A 12,489-nucleotide genomic window follows, 5' to 3' on the forward strand; every position below is an offset into this window, starting at 1 on the left:
CAGAAGTGCGGAGCTTCAGCCCAGCTAATAATGTGTTTTTTATTGACAGGGTTTCCAAAACCACTTGTCAGATGCTTCATACTGAGGGAAACAAGACAGATTTGTTAGACCCCTCCAAAGCTGGGGTTGTTCCCACACATGCCTTTACTGTAGATTGATTTGATGAGACAAAGCTAACTTTAAGTTCAGGGGCCAGCTGATAAACCTGGGATTGTGCTACTTTCAGTGTTTGAAATCCACATAGAAAAAGCTTTGCAATCTCTGAATTCACCGATCTCGACAATTCCAAAACTGCTACATTTTCCTGAGATATGCAAAGCCATTGTGGCTTCTCTTATCCTGTCTAAGAGGGACACTCGTTCAGTCAGGAAAAGAAAGAACACTCTCACTCGTATGGCCAGTCACAAACTCCAGACAGGGACTGATTTTCTGGCTAAAATGCTGGCCCAGAAGATACAAGATCAGGATTCTATTCCCAGATCTGCCTACAGACAATCTTGGCCAGATACTTTTCTACCTATTGGGTAGATTTTGGTCCACCCTGCTCAAGTCCCTGAAAATCTATTAACCCATTAAAGCATCTACTTGTGTAACATACTGTCATCTTACCCTGAATACTGAATCACAAAAAAGTGGTGAGCAGATGGACCCATCCACCTTTTGCATTAATTTTTTCCAGGGACTTGAGCAAGATATAATAGGATTGCACTTAGGTACCTAAGTCTATATATGTCCATAATATGTGGAATAGAATCTGGCCCTCTTCAGGTGTGTCTAGAACTGATATTAATGCAACCCAATAAACTGGTGCAGTTAACCATGGAATTTATGCTCATGGGTACAGCATTTGCACAGGCGCCTAGGACCACAGCATGTTGAGCTGGGATGGTGCAGCTCCAGCTGCCAGGGCTCCCAGGGGGTCAGCCTGACAATCCAGGGCTGCTTCATCCCAGTTTAGTGTGCTGTGGAGGGGCTGGCTGGGGCATGAGGGTGCTACAGTGTGGGATGCTGGCAGCCCTTGCACTGTAGCACCCTTATGCCCCAGCCAACCACATCAGTCTACACATCATTTTATTGCATGTAACTGTTCTGTTGTAGGCTAGTACTTGTGTTGGTCAGTACTATCCTACATAAGAATTAATTAGTTTACTGTTGTCTAATAGTGCTGCATGTGTAGATGGTGACACTTTATTGCAAAGCTAATTAGCTCTGTACTAAAGCACCCTGTGGGTGCATTCAGACAAGCATGGACATTTGATTCCCTGGGGACAAGTAGCTGTGGCACACTTTGTGCTAGCCTCAGCAGCCTTACCTGGGGGCCTGGGGGACTCCTGGGGCTGCAGCTGTGGCAATTCTGCTGCATGGAGCCTGGCTGGCAGCCATAGTATGGCTCTGGGTGGCCCAGCTCCACTTTTCAGCAGCATATGCTGCTCCATTTTTTTCCGGTGGCTTTTTTGACCCTTGGATATCCAGGAGTGCAAAATCCATGGGGAAAAAAACAGCTAAGCAGCATACACATGGGCAGCATGCCCTTGCAGCATGGAGAACACCTGGCTGTGCAGTATGTGGTGCTGCATATGTGTTTGTGGCACCACATACTGCATGACCATGCACATCTAGATGCACCCTGTATGTCTTTGGATAAATCTTTTCAACTGTCTTTCTTATCAAACAATCACAGGGTCAAAAGGCAGATCAAGACACATGTAGTCCAACCCCCCTGCAAAGAGGCAGGATGAACTATTCCTAAATCATCCCAGTCTCTTGTAGAAATCTCCAAAGAAGGAGATTTTACAGCTTCCTTGAGCAAATTGTTCCTTCGTCCTACAGCTCTGACAGATAGGACATTTTTCCTGAGATTTAACCTAAATCTATTTTGCCACACTTTAAACCTCTTGCTGGGCATGTCCACATGTGCAAATGCTGTTGGATGGGTGTATTCCAGAGTAATGTACTCTGAGGTAAACCCACCCTGGGCAGGCATCTACATGTGCACCCATTTGGGAGCAGATTTGCTGCTCTGGCAGCAGTGCACCAAACCCATGCAGTAGCCAGGGGAAGCTCTGGAGACAGGAGACATCTGTCTGAAGGTGGGGGCAGAGCTTCCTGCTGCCAGGGTGGGCTACTGTGGCAGAGCCCAGGTGGGGACAATATCCCCCTTGCCCTGACAGCAGGCGCTCCCAACCCTGATTTCCTGATCACGGGGCTTGGAAAGAGCTGCAGTGGAGGGCCCAGCCCTCTGCTCCAATCTACTTGTGGTGCAGCTAACAGTGAGACCCTGACTAGGCAGGGATTCCCCAGTCAGCCAGCAGACTCAGGTGCTTCATGACCAGTGGTGTCCCTCAAGCCTCTATCCTTGGACCTGTTCTCTTTAATGTCTTTATTAACTATGTAGACACTGGTGTCAGAAGTGGGCTGGCCAAGTTCAAGCTCAGGGAGATTGGGATCTAAATTACCCAGACATCTGCTGGGAGAAGCAGTCAGCCAGGTCTGCCCATTCATGTAGGTTCCTAACCTGCATACAGGACCTGTACCTAACACAGGAGGTATGCAGACCCACTAGGGAAAATGCATTACTTGACTTGGTGCTGGCCACAGGGGAGGACTTGGTGGGGGATCTATAGGTACAAGTTAACAAGGTGGTACATGTTTCTTGGCAGAGCACCAGTGGGTGATGTCCACCGGCTCCGTGTTCCCCTCAGGCACACTAATTTTCACATTTTGACCCTTTGATCCTCACATCACTCCTCTCCTGTTTCTTGCCTTTTTTGTCCCAAGTATTTTGTTGTAGCATTCACCCATTAGCCCTCATACAATAGGGGCTACTAGTTAGCTGGGTGGCCCTTAGGGCCCACAGTATTTGAATGTTACAAATAGACAGGAGCTTCTGAGGTCCAGCCAATTGGAATCTGGGGACACTAGCCCTTTTGTGCCAGCTGGACTATTGAAGCAGCCCTGACCTAGAGTGATCCCTGCACCCTCTACCCACTGCAGCAGTCTTTCAGTGGGGGCTGGATGTGACTTACTTCCACCTGGAACAACATCCACCCCCTTGTACCTGAGGTCCCATGGCTGCATGCCTGTCAGATCCAGACGGAGACCACACAGACACCTGGGCTGTGGTATGGGCACCTGCCAGTGGGCCATGTCTGCACAGTTGGCCTTTGTGTGGAACTGTTGTCATGTCTTTTGGTGCCCCCGCCCTGCCATCTGGGCAGCTATCACTCAGAAGATGTGCTCATTGTGACAGCCCAGTTTGAACTGTCAAAGCATGTCCTCTTGGCCCCAAATGGTCTGCCCTCCACCTGGTCTGCCCTCCAGCTGGGTCCCTGGTGCTGGCCCTGGGCAGGCCCCTCTGCCCAGGTCTTGCCACTTGTCTCACCAGCAGAGATCCTGGTGTTCCCTGCTTAAAAGTTGCAAATTATCTGATAAAAACCCCACATTCTCTCATTAAAATACCCAAAATGTATGTTCTTCCATGATGAAAATGAAATACCAGTATATATAGAAAGATCAGTTGGGCAATGTTTATTGATATATTTACAATTTTAAAGCAATTTGGAAGCCTACCAGTGCCTCTATCATCATAATAAATGAATTCTAAATATCTGTGTGTCAGGTATCCAGGTTGTAGCCATATTGGTTTAGAGGAAAATACAGTCAGGGCTCATGGTAGAGGTGATTAGACCAACATGGTAGAGGTTATTAGACCAACAAGATTTTTGCAAAAAAAAGCCTTTAATTGCAAGCTTTTGGGCCAAACACCCTTCATCTGGCATTGGAGAAAAAATTGTAAAAGTTCTCCTGGGTAGAAATTAAAGTTTATATTTTATAGGATTTCATAGAGGAGTCAATAGATGGAAAGCTTCTCTGGACAGGCAGTTCTTGTCTGGTAAGGAGTCTCTTAGCTCTCTTGTGAGGCTCTGTTATGATGCAAATTACCTTGAATGAAGGCAGGAGTAGTATTTCAGGTTTCAGGTGATCACAGTTGCTTCCTGTTTGGGAAATTATGAAGGTATCACTTAAAATATCAGCTTCTTTTCAAAAATCTTTTTTCTGATGCCTGATGAAGGGTGTTTGTGCCCAAAAGCTTGCAATTAAAGTTTTTTTTTCTGGAAAAAAATTGTTGGTCTAATAAAAGATATCACCTCTGCCATGGGCCCTGATTTCTAAATATGTATACACTTTGGTGTTTGTTTTTGGTTTTTTTATGATAGAAAAACCAGAGCTTCCCCTGCCCCTTTTGCTCACCTGGATGTGGGGCACTGAGCAGCACTGATATGCCAGTGTCCTGCCCCTGCCCTTGCCTCTCACTCTCAATCCACAGCCCCCGCTCAGTGCCCCTCACTCTTGACCAACAGCCCCTGTCTTCTCCTCTACTAGGTCCATCCTGGCAGCAGCTCCATTCCAGCACCAGGACATGAGTCCAGCTGCAGCTGTCCCACCCTCTGCTTTGTGATTCTGAACAGTGTCATCCCCTGCTGTTCTGCTCCCTGTGCCCAGGCCCCAGCAATCTCCATGCCATTCCTGGGAAGCCCTTGACTGCAGCTCAGAGATTGGGCAGGGCAAGCCCCTTCCCTTTCAGGATGGCTTCCCCCCTGCTCTAGGGGAGCTCTAAGACTGGCTCTTGTGGCCTTTCCTACCTGGAACACTCCCCAATTCCCGATCCCCATCTCTGTCTTTCTCACACACACCCCTGCTGCCACCTCCACTCCTTCCCCCAGCTCATCACAGCCCCCAAGTGGTTCCTAGGAGCACAAGCCCTCCCCAGGCTAGGGCCGCATGTCTCAGCACAAGTGTGGGCACGGGGCAGGGCTACAGTGTGGTAGTTGCCCCTGTAGCTGCAGCTCCTGCCAGCAAGTCCCGTCCCATCCTACTTGGCTGGCTGTGCACACAGGGTATGGTATTGGGGGGGGGGATTTAGGGGGAAGGGGTGTGGGGGTGGGGTTTGTGGGGGTTAGAAGGGTTTGTGGATGGGTGCAGGGTTTGTGGGGGTGAGGTTTGTGTGAGATATGGGGCTTGTGAAGGGATTTGGGGGGTGTGGGAGTTTTGGCTGTGTATGTGGGTTGGGGGTTTGTGGAGTTTGGTTGGGGGTATGGGGTTTATGGGTGGATTATGGGGTGGGGTTGTGGGTGTGTGGGGGACTGTGTGGATGAGGGGACTATGTGGGTGTCAGGGAGACTGTTCAGGAGGGGTGGGTCGGAGACTGTTCAGGAGGGGTGGGTCCCCCACCCACTCCCCACAGGGCACACAGTCCCCCTGCAGCAGCAGCAGTGGCTGTTGGGTGCTGGCAGAGCACCTCCATGGTGCTGTGTGGCTACAGCCACCTCAGATGCAGCACTGCCTGTGCCATGTCTCAGGCCTGGCCTAGCCTGGCCCAGGGGCATGTACCTTTGGGGAGGACTGGGCCACTGTTGCTGTCACCCAGGGTCCTGGCATCGCATGCCAGGCTAGGCCCTGCTTCCAAGTGCCACATGCGTTGTTGGGCTAAGCCAATTCCATGTGGGGAGGACCTGGCCTGGCCCAATGCTCAGCTCCTGCATGCAATGCTGGGACCCTGGGTGACTGCAAGAGTGGGCTGCTTCTGCCTGAAGGCACACACAACCGGGCCGGGCTGGGCCAGGCCAGGCTGGCAACATGTGTCACAGGTGACACTGGGTCTGAGGTGGCTGGGGCCACACTGTGCTGCAGGGGGGCTCTGCCAGCAGTGGGCCCTGAGCACCTAATGGCTGCTGCAGGAGGGGTCTGAGTGCCATGCAGGGGGTGGGCAGTGGAGCCCCCCAGAGCAGTCCCTCCTACCCCCACACAGTACTCCCTCACCCCCACAATCCCCCCCAGCCCCATGCCCTGCACCACTTTTTTTCCTCAGGTTTTTTTCCTACTGGGATTTCTTGGTATCAAATTCAGAGTCCATGTTGCAAATATGCAGTGCAGGGAAAAAAAATTAGCTCCCAGTGTGCCTTTTGTAGCATCTCAAACTGCTTTGAGATGCTGTAACAGGCATGTGTACACTCATCTAGATGCACCCTGTCTGTTCTCTTCAAAGCCTCTTGTTTCTTTCCTCCAGCCTTTCTTTTTCTATCTACCATTGTCTCTTGGGCATCTCTCTATTCAAGACCAGTATCTTTGCATCTCAAATGCCTCCACTCTGGTACCAGAAACAGCAAAGAGTCTTTTCAGGTGCAGAAGTTGCTATATCAACATCTGGAAACTTGTTTATTGTTTGCTTGGTGACACATTCTTCCCTATGACATGTTGTGAGTTCAGCAACAACACTCTGGACACTCCTGTGTTGAACTAACAGTTATTTCTTGTTATAACTCTATGGAATCATATCCAGGGTGGATCTTAACAGTTGCCCTTAGTAGATGTATGCATAACTGATACTTGCTCTGCCTCTGACTTGACCCAGTCCAGTCCTATGGAGGGAGAGGAACCAAGAATGCCTTTGGCTCTTATGGCAGAGAAAATGGAGTCCCCAGTGCTGCAAAACTGCCACAAAGCAACAGAATCCCACAGTGCTGAACATGAAGCTTTGGCCTTAAAGGGGCAGTACAAGGAAAAAATAAGACACAACACCCTTTCCCCCTAGACAGAATAGTCAGCCAACCATTTGGGAGGACTCCACTTCTGCTCTGATCTTCCCATAGAATTGGACTCAGTGAGGGGTTCAGCAGAGGCTGACAGGACCGTCATATCTGAAGACTCAACAGTGACACTTCCTTCTGATGGTGATGGCAATGGGTTTGCATTGGTGGAAACAGGTCCCCAATGAATCCATGTCTGTCAGTGGTGTATTGGTGTTCAGAGATTGCTCAGGTGTAGGGTTATCAGTAGGAGAACGTCCACACAGCTGGTCCACATTACGTCTCCAAACTTGTCCGTTGTCAGTCTGGACTGTACTGACTGTGGCACTTACAATCTTAGATTGAATCCACTGTGTGCCTGTCCCGTAGTTCTAAACAAACACAGTCTCTTGTGGAATGAAAAGATGTAAGGTACCAGATGCCAATGCACAGTCCCACTCCTTTTCTTTCCAAAACTGCATGTCTCTCACAAGGTCTGGGTTAACACAGTCAAGACATGCCTTGAGATGACGACCCATAAGAAACTCTGATGGGCTGGACCCTGTTGTAGGGCAAGGAATTACATGATGAGCAAACAGAAAACTGGCCAGTCTGGTAGGGCAGTCTCCTACAACACCCATTTGAGGACATGGGCAAGGATAGGGTCTTTTGCAGTTATCCTTGCTATCTGATCAGCCTGAAGAGGGGCTTCTGGCATGGACTCCAGCATGAGGACTTACATTAGTGGAGGAGTAGCACAATCAGGTATTTGTAGCAGTAGGTGGCTCGATGCATCAGCATTTGCAATAATTTTTCCAGGTTTGTACACGAGTATATAGTCATATGCATTTAGCATGATGCTCCAGCATTGCATATGGGGAGACAAAATAGGAGGAGTTGTTTTGTCCATAGTAAAAATTCCAAGAAGGGGCATGTGGTCTGTTTAGATTTCAAATTTGAGGCCATAAATGTAATTGTGAAATTTTTTAACTCACAGAATGATTGCCAGTGCTTCTTTATTAATCTGTACATAGTTCCTCTTAGGTGAAGTCATTGCTCTAGAGTAAAAATCAATGGTAATGTGTGACTGAGGACAGTGCCAACACCAAATGGTGAGGCATCACAAGTAATGGACAGTGGCCTCTGCTCATCATAGTGAACAAGAACAGAGTCTGATATCAGCAACTTCTTGATTCCCTGGAAGGCTTCGTTGTGCTGGCAAGTGGACTTGTCAGAACATGATGCAGGTACCAAATTTACATCTCATTAGATATTGTATAGTAATGCATGTGTAGATACATTACTGCGCAGTAATGTGGGAGCTTCCCAGATGGGTCTACCCAGCTACTAGGGAGCCAGCCAGAGCCCAGTCCCAGGAATCCTGCCTGGCCCCCTCTCCTGCTGCTGGGTTGAGCTGCCCTGTGGCAGCCCCTAGCTGCAAGGTATAAAACCTGCAGCCATTCTGTGCCTTGGGGCACACACTCCAGGGAGCTGGCAGGAGCTGTTTGTGGGGGAGAGGCTGCAGGGGCCTCCAAGACATCCACTGCAGGCTCACCATCACCCACCGTTCAGAGGCACCAGCTGCACCAGTGGTGCAGCCACAATGGGACCTGCCTGCTTTGGTGGATGGTATTCCCAGTGGAGGGGTGGGTGGTGGACTAGTGTGTGTGGTGGGTGGAGGAGCTCACCTGGGAGGCCACTTGGGAGAAGGCACAGCTGCGGGCATGCCAGGCCCACTGGGCTGAGCTGGCAGCCCTGGAGCAGTGGTGCTGGTAGAACTGCTAGAGCTGCTAGAGTAGCAGCTGGCCACCCAGGGCTGCCCAGCATAGGCTGTGCCCATGCCCCCCCCCAGGTACTGCAGTGCCTGCTGGCCACAAGCATCCCTGGAGTTCACCATGGCTCCAGGACCCCTGGCCAGCTGTTGCCAGGCTCTCTACCCTGGGTGGTCCTATGCCTCAGCCCCTCGCACATAGACTCAGGGATGGGGTCAGACATATGACATGTTTCTGAGGTTTGGGGAATGGTATTTTTATTTTTGGTGGATGGGGAGGGTGGTGGAGGGCCACTGTGTGTGTGTGCAGGCGGGGGAGGGGGGAAGGTGGGTTTGTTATATTAATACATTTTGTACTATTTGACCTACTTGTGTGTCCTGGAATGATGCTGGGGATGGGCAGGGGGCCAGGGGTGTTTGGGTGGTGGGGGTGGACTGGAACAGGATCCACAGGAGGAGGGGGTTGGCCAGAGCCTCCCATAGCTAGTGCTCTGGGCCGGTATGGTGGCTGCATGGCTGTCCTGGGACCAGGGCGGAGGGAGCAGGTTTTAGCACCATGGCCAGCAGCAGTGTCGGGTGCTGGTCATTGCTGGCAGGAGCTGAGCACCACAAGCAGGGGCAGGGGCAAGGATGGGGATGGTGTGGGGTGGCAGGGTGGGCAGAGAGGGAGCTGCAGTGTGCTGTCCATGTGCTGGGCATACAGCTCCTAGGCACAGGAGGGGCTGGGCAGAGATCAGACGGTGGGAATGTGCTTTTAAGCTGGCCACCTAGTACTGGCAGCTGCTTCTGGTCTCAGCATGACTGCCAAGTGCTGGCAGCCATGTGACCAGAGGGTGGAGTTCTCCCCAGGCTACAGGGGCACATGGCAGGCTGTTCTGACTTGGAACTAAATCTAGTATCAGGTCGACTGCAAATGTAGATGCCAGCCCTATTACTGCTTACTGCATAATAAGTTACTGCGCAGTAACATTAATGCACAATAAATGCACATGTAGACATTCCTAGTATATGGAAAATTTGCTTCACTATTAGACAGACTAATTAGAATACCATCATACTTTTAGCAGTATTGAAGCACTTTAAGGACTTATAGTCATTAGACAAATTTGGTTCACATGCACAGTTTTATCTTGCCAGCTTCATCCATGTACAAAAGTAGGGTTCAATTTCTGTCACTTCTCCCACTTTCCCACTTAGACTGACTAGCACCCTCCTGTTCCCATGGAACTCCACAAAGTACATAGCAGTGAACAGTATAAACAATGGTGGCAGAATGGGATCCTCATTTAATAAGGGACTCCAGTTTATTCTTTGGAACGGATGTTTTCTAGCCATAATAAATGTGGAACAGAATTCATGAAATTACTGAAGTGCAAACAACATTTTTTTTTCTGGACAGAGTTCTATATTGTTAAATTCTATATAAGGATACACCATTGAAATTTAACAAATGTAATAAATACAAAATAAGGCGCATGGTGGGGGGATACACTTCAATACACTTTAACTATCCATAGACAGTGATGGGCTCTGAGTTAGCAATTACCACTCAGGAGAGATTTTGGTGTTGCCATGAACATTCCCTGGACACTTTGGCTTTGTGTTCAGCAGCAGTCAGAAAGGCAAATACAGTTTTAGATATTGTTAGGAAAAGAATGAAAACAAAACAGCAAACTTTGCTAGGCCGCTATCTAAAACTGCCTACATTTTGGAGACTGCATGCCAGTCTGGTCAGCCCATCTGAAAAAAGATGTAGCAGAAAGGGAGAAAATACAGAAAAGGGCTACAAAGACACTTAAGGGTATGGAATGATTTCCATAGGAGAAAGACTGAGAAAGCTATGGTTCTCAAGCTTGGAAGAGAGATGACTGAGGGAGGGCTGGATAGAGGTCTATAAGAATGAGAATGGTATGAAAAAGGAAAGTAGGGAGTTGCTATTGAGTGCATTTCATACCACCAGAACTAAAGGGCACCTGATGAAAATATCAGGTTGCATATTTAGAACAAAGGAAGTATGTTTTTACACAGTGCGTGTATCTACACATACCCCTGACTGCTGGTAGCATGCAGTCTCAGCAGCATACAAATCGTTTTTGACCCTACTGTGCAGTAGCTCGTTGCTACTGTGCAGTAGTAGCGGCATCATGGTTAGTGCCCACTGATGCAATGTTGCCATAGTATCTTGTATAGATATGCCCAGTACTTTTAATGTGTGAGCTTATTGCAAAAGGTAGCTTGTTGTCTAGGCCAGTAGTTTAACTGGGTTCAAAAAGACACCATCCAGATCTATGGAGGAAAGATTCACTGGGATATCTACTACTGTAACTGTGACTGCTGATGACTGGGAGAGTATGACAGGTGATTGGTAACTGTACATGCCCTGCATCTCCTACTTACTGCTATCAGAAAGAGATGCTGGGCTAGATGGATCTTTGATCTGACAGGATGGCTGTTCTTATATCCTTATTAGGTTGATTGCAAAGGTACATGTGGAGTGGGATTCCTCCCTTGTCTGAGAATCAAGTCCCTTCACAGCTATAAATCGAAGTAAATGTGAAAAGTCATGTTTCCTTTCTACTGGAAAGGAGTATGGTGCATCTGCTGGTGTCTTTTACAAGTGTAATATATATCTTTTGGAGGGAAGAGGTGCGGGGTTGGGGGGGAGGGAGTAAATTTTAAAAGTGAATGAGTTTTCTTAAGTTTTCTCTAAGTATTTCCTTTGAGGGAGACAAGGGTTATAAACTGTTAGATTTTCCTTTTTCTTTTCTGGTCTCATCTGCAATTTTTTCACGTTTAGTCTAAGCTTGTCAAATGATTTTTGGTAAGCTTTGTCCAAACATTTTTCATGGGTCAAAATGCTATCAGGCAGTTACTTCACTAATTTGGTTTTGGGAAATTTGCTATTGATATTTCAGGTCAGACTGACTAAGGTATTTGGGGGCCTAAAAGAGGTAGATAAGTGCATTTAAAAATCTCATTTGATACCTCTGGGCACATCTACATGGTGCAAACAGCACTGTGCAGAAATACCCAAGCTAACTCCTCATGTACTACATCCAGAACCAAAAGCAGTATTTTGTGTTTTGCTGTTTGACCCCAGTACAATAAGCTTTGTTTCTTAGGGGCCACATTTACTGATGCTGACTGTGTAGGATGCATCATGTGGCAGAAACCATGACATGACACCACTGCATAGTTGTCTCAGGTTACTGCGCAGACAGTGTCTTGTGTAGACGCAGCCAGGGAGTATTATATACCCAATTATAATTGAGTTCAATGGAAATTAAATGCCTATCCTGCTTATACGCTTTTGTGCACCCCATTGTTACCACTGTTTAGCTTTAGATACCTAAATGCTTTTGTCAGTCTGGCTACTCACTTCACTTTTCCCAGTTTTCTTGTAAAGCAAGTGCCACATTAATAAATAATATGTTTTTAGAATAGATAGCACCTATATTTTTGCCTACAGATATAACTTCTGTTGACTTCAAACTTCCTTCACTAGAACTGAGAGCAAAAATAGGACTCTTATCCATTGACAAAAAGTGTTTGATGCTGAAAGATTTTCAGCTTAGTTTCCCTCCCCTTTTCCTCTTTATAAAGATGCTTTTAAACAACAATACTTGCCTAAGGGGCTGTGGAGTAGCTGCTCTCAATTCAGGAAGTAACCTACATAGAGCCACAAAATGCCTCATTTCTATTCTAAGCAAAAATAGAAGAAAGGACAGTATGCAGAACTGAACTTAAAGGATTGCCTCCCTCCCCCTGCACCCAAACATCTCTGTCTTAAGATTCTTCTGATGGATTTGGCCTAAAAATCCCTACATGAAAGAACCTCCCTACTCTTATTCCAGCAAAACCTCAGATTGAAAGCTGGAGGCGGGCAAATCCAGCTGAGAAGGTGAATCCACGCAGCTGTGTGCACTGGGTTTAGCACCTTTCAAGAAGTCTATGTAAGGCTTGGAGAACAGTTTTCAATTAGCAATAACTACACCTAGAATAAGGCTTGGGAATAGGTTTGGATAAAAGCAACCTAATATCACACAACCCTGAACTTTCCCCAAGTTTTTTAAACAAAATTTGAATGGAAGGTTCTTTGATAAACTCTTTCCATTTTGCATGTGACAAGGAGGTCACCCTGAAATCTTGTTT

This window comes from Alligator mississippiensis, chromosome 3, assembly GCF_030867095.1.
Source record: "Alligator mississippiensis isolate rAllMis1 chromosome 3, rAllMis1, whole genome shotgun sequence".
In the NCBI taxonomy this organism is placed as follows: Eukaryota; Metazoa; Chordata; order Crocodylia; family Alligatoridae; genus Alligator; species Alligator mississippiensis.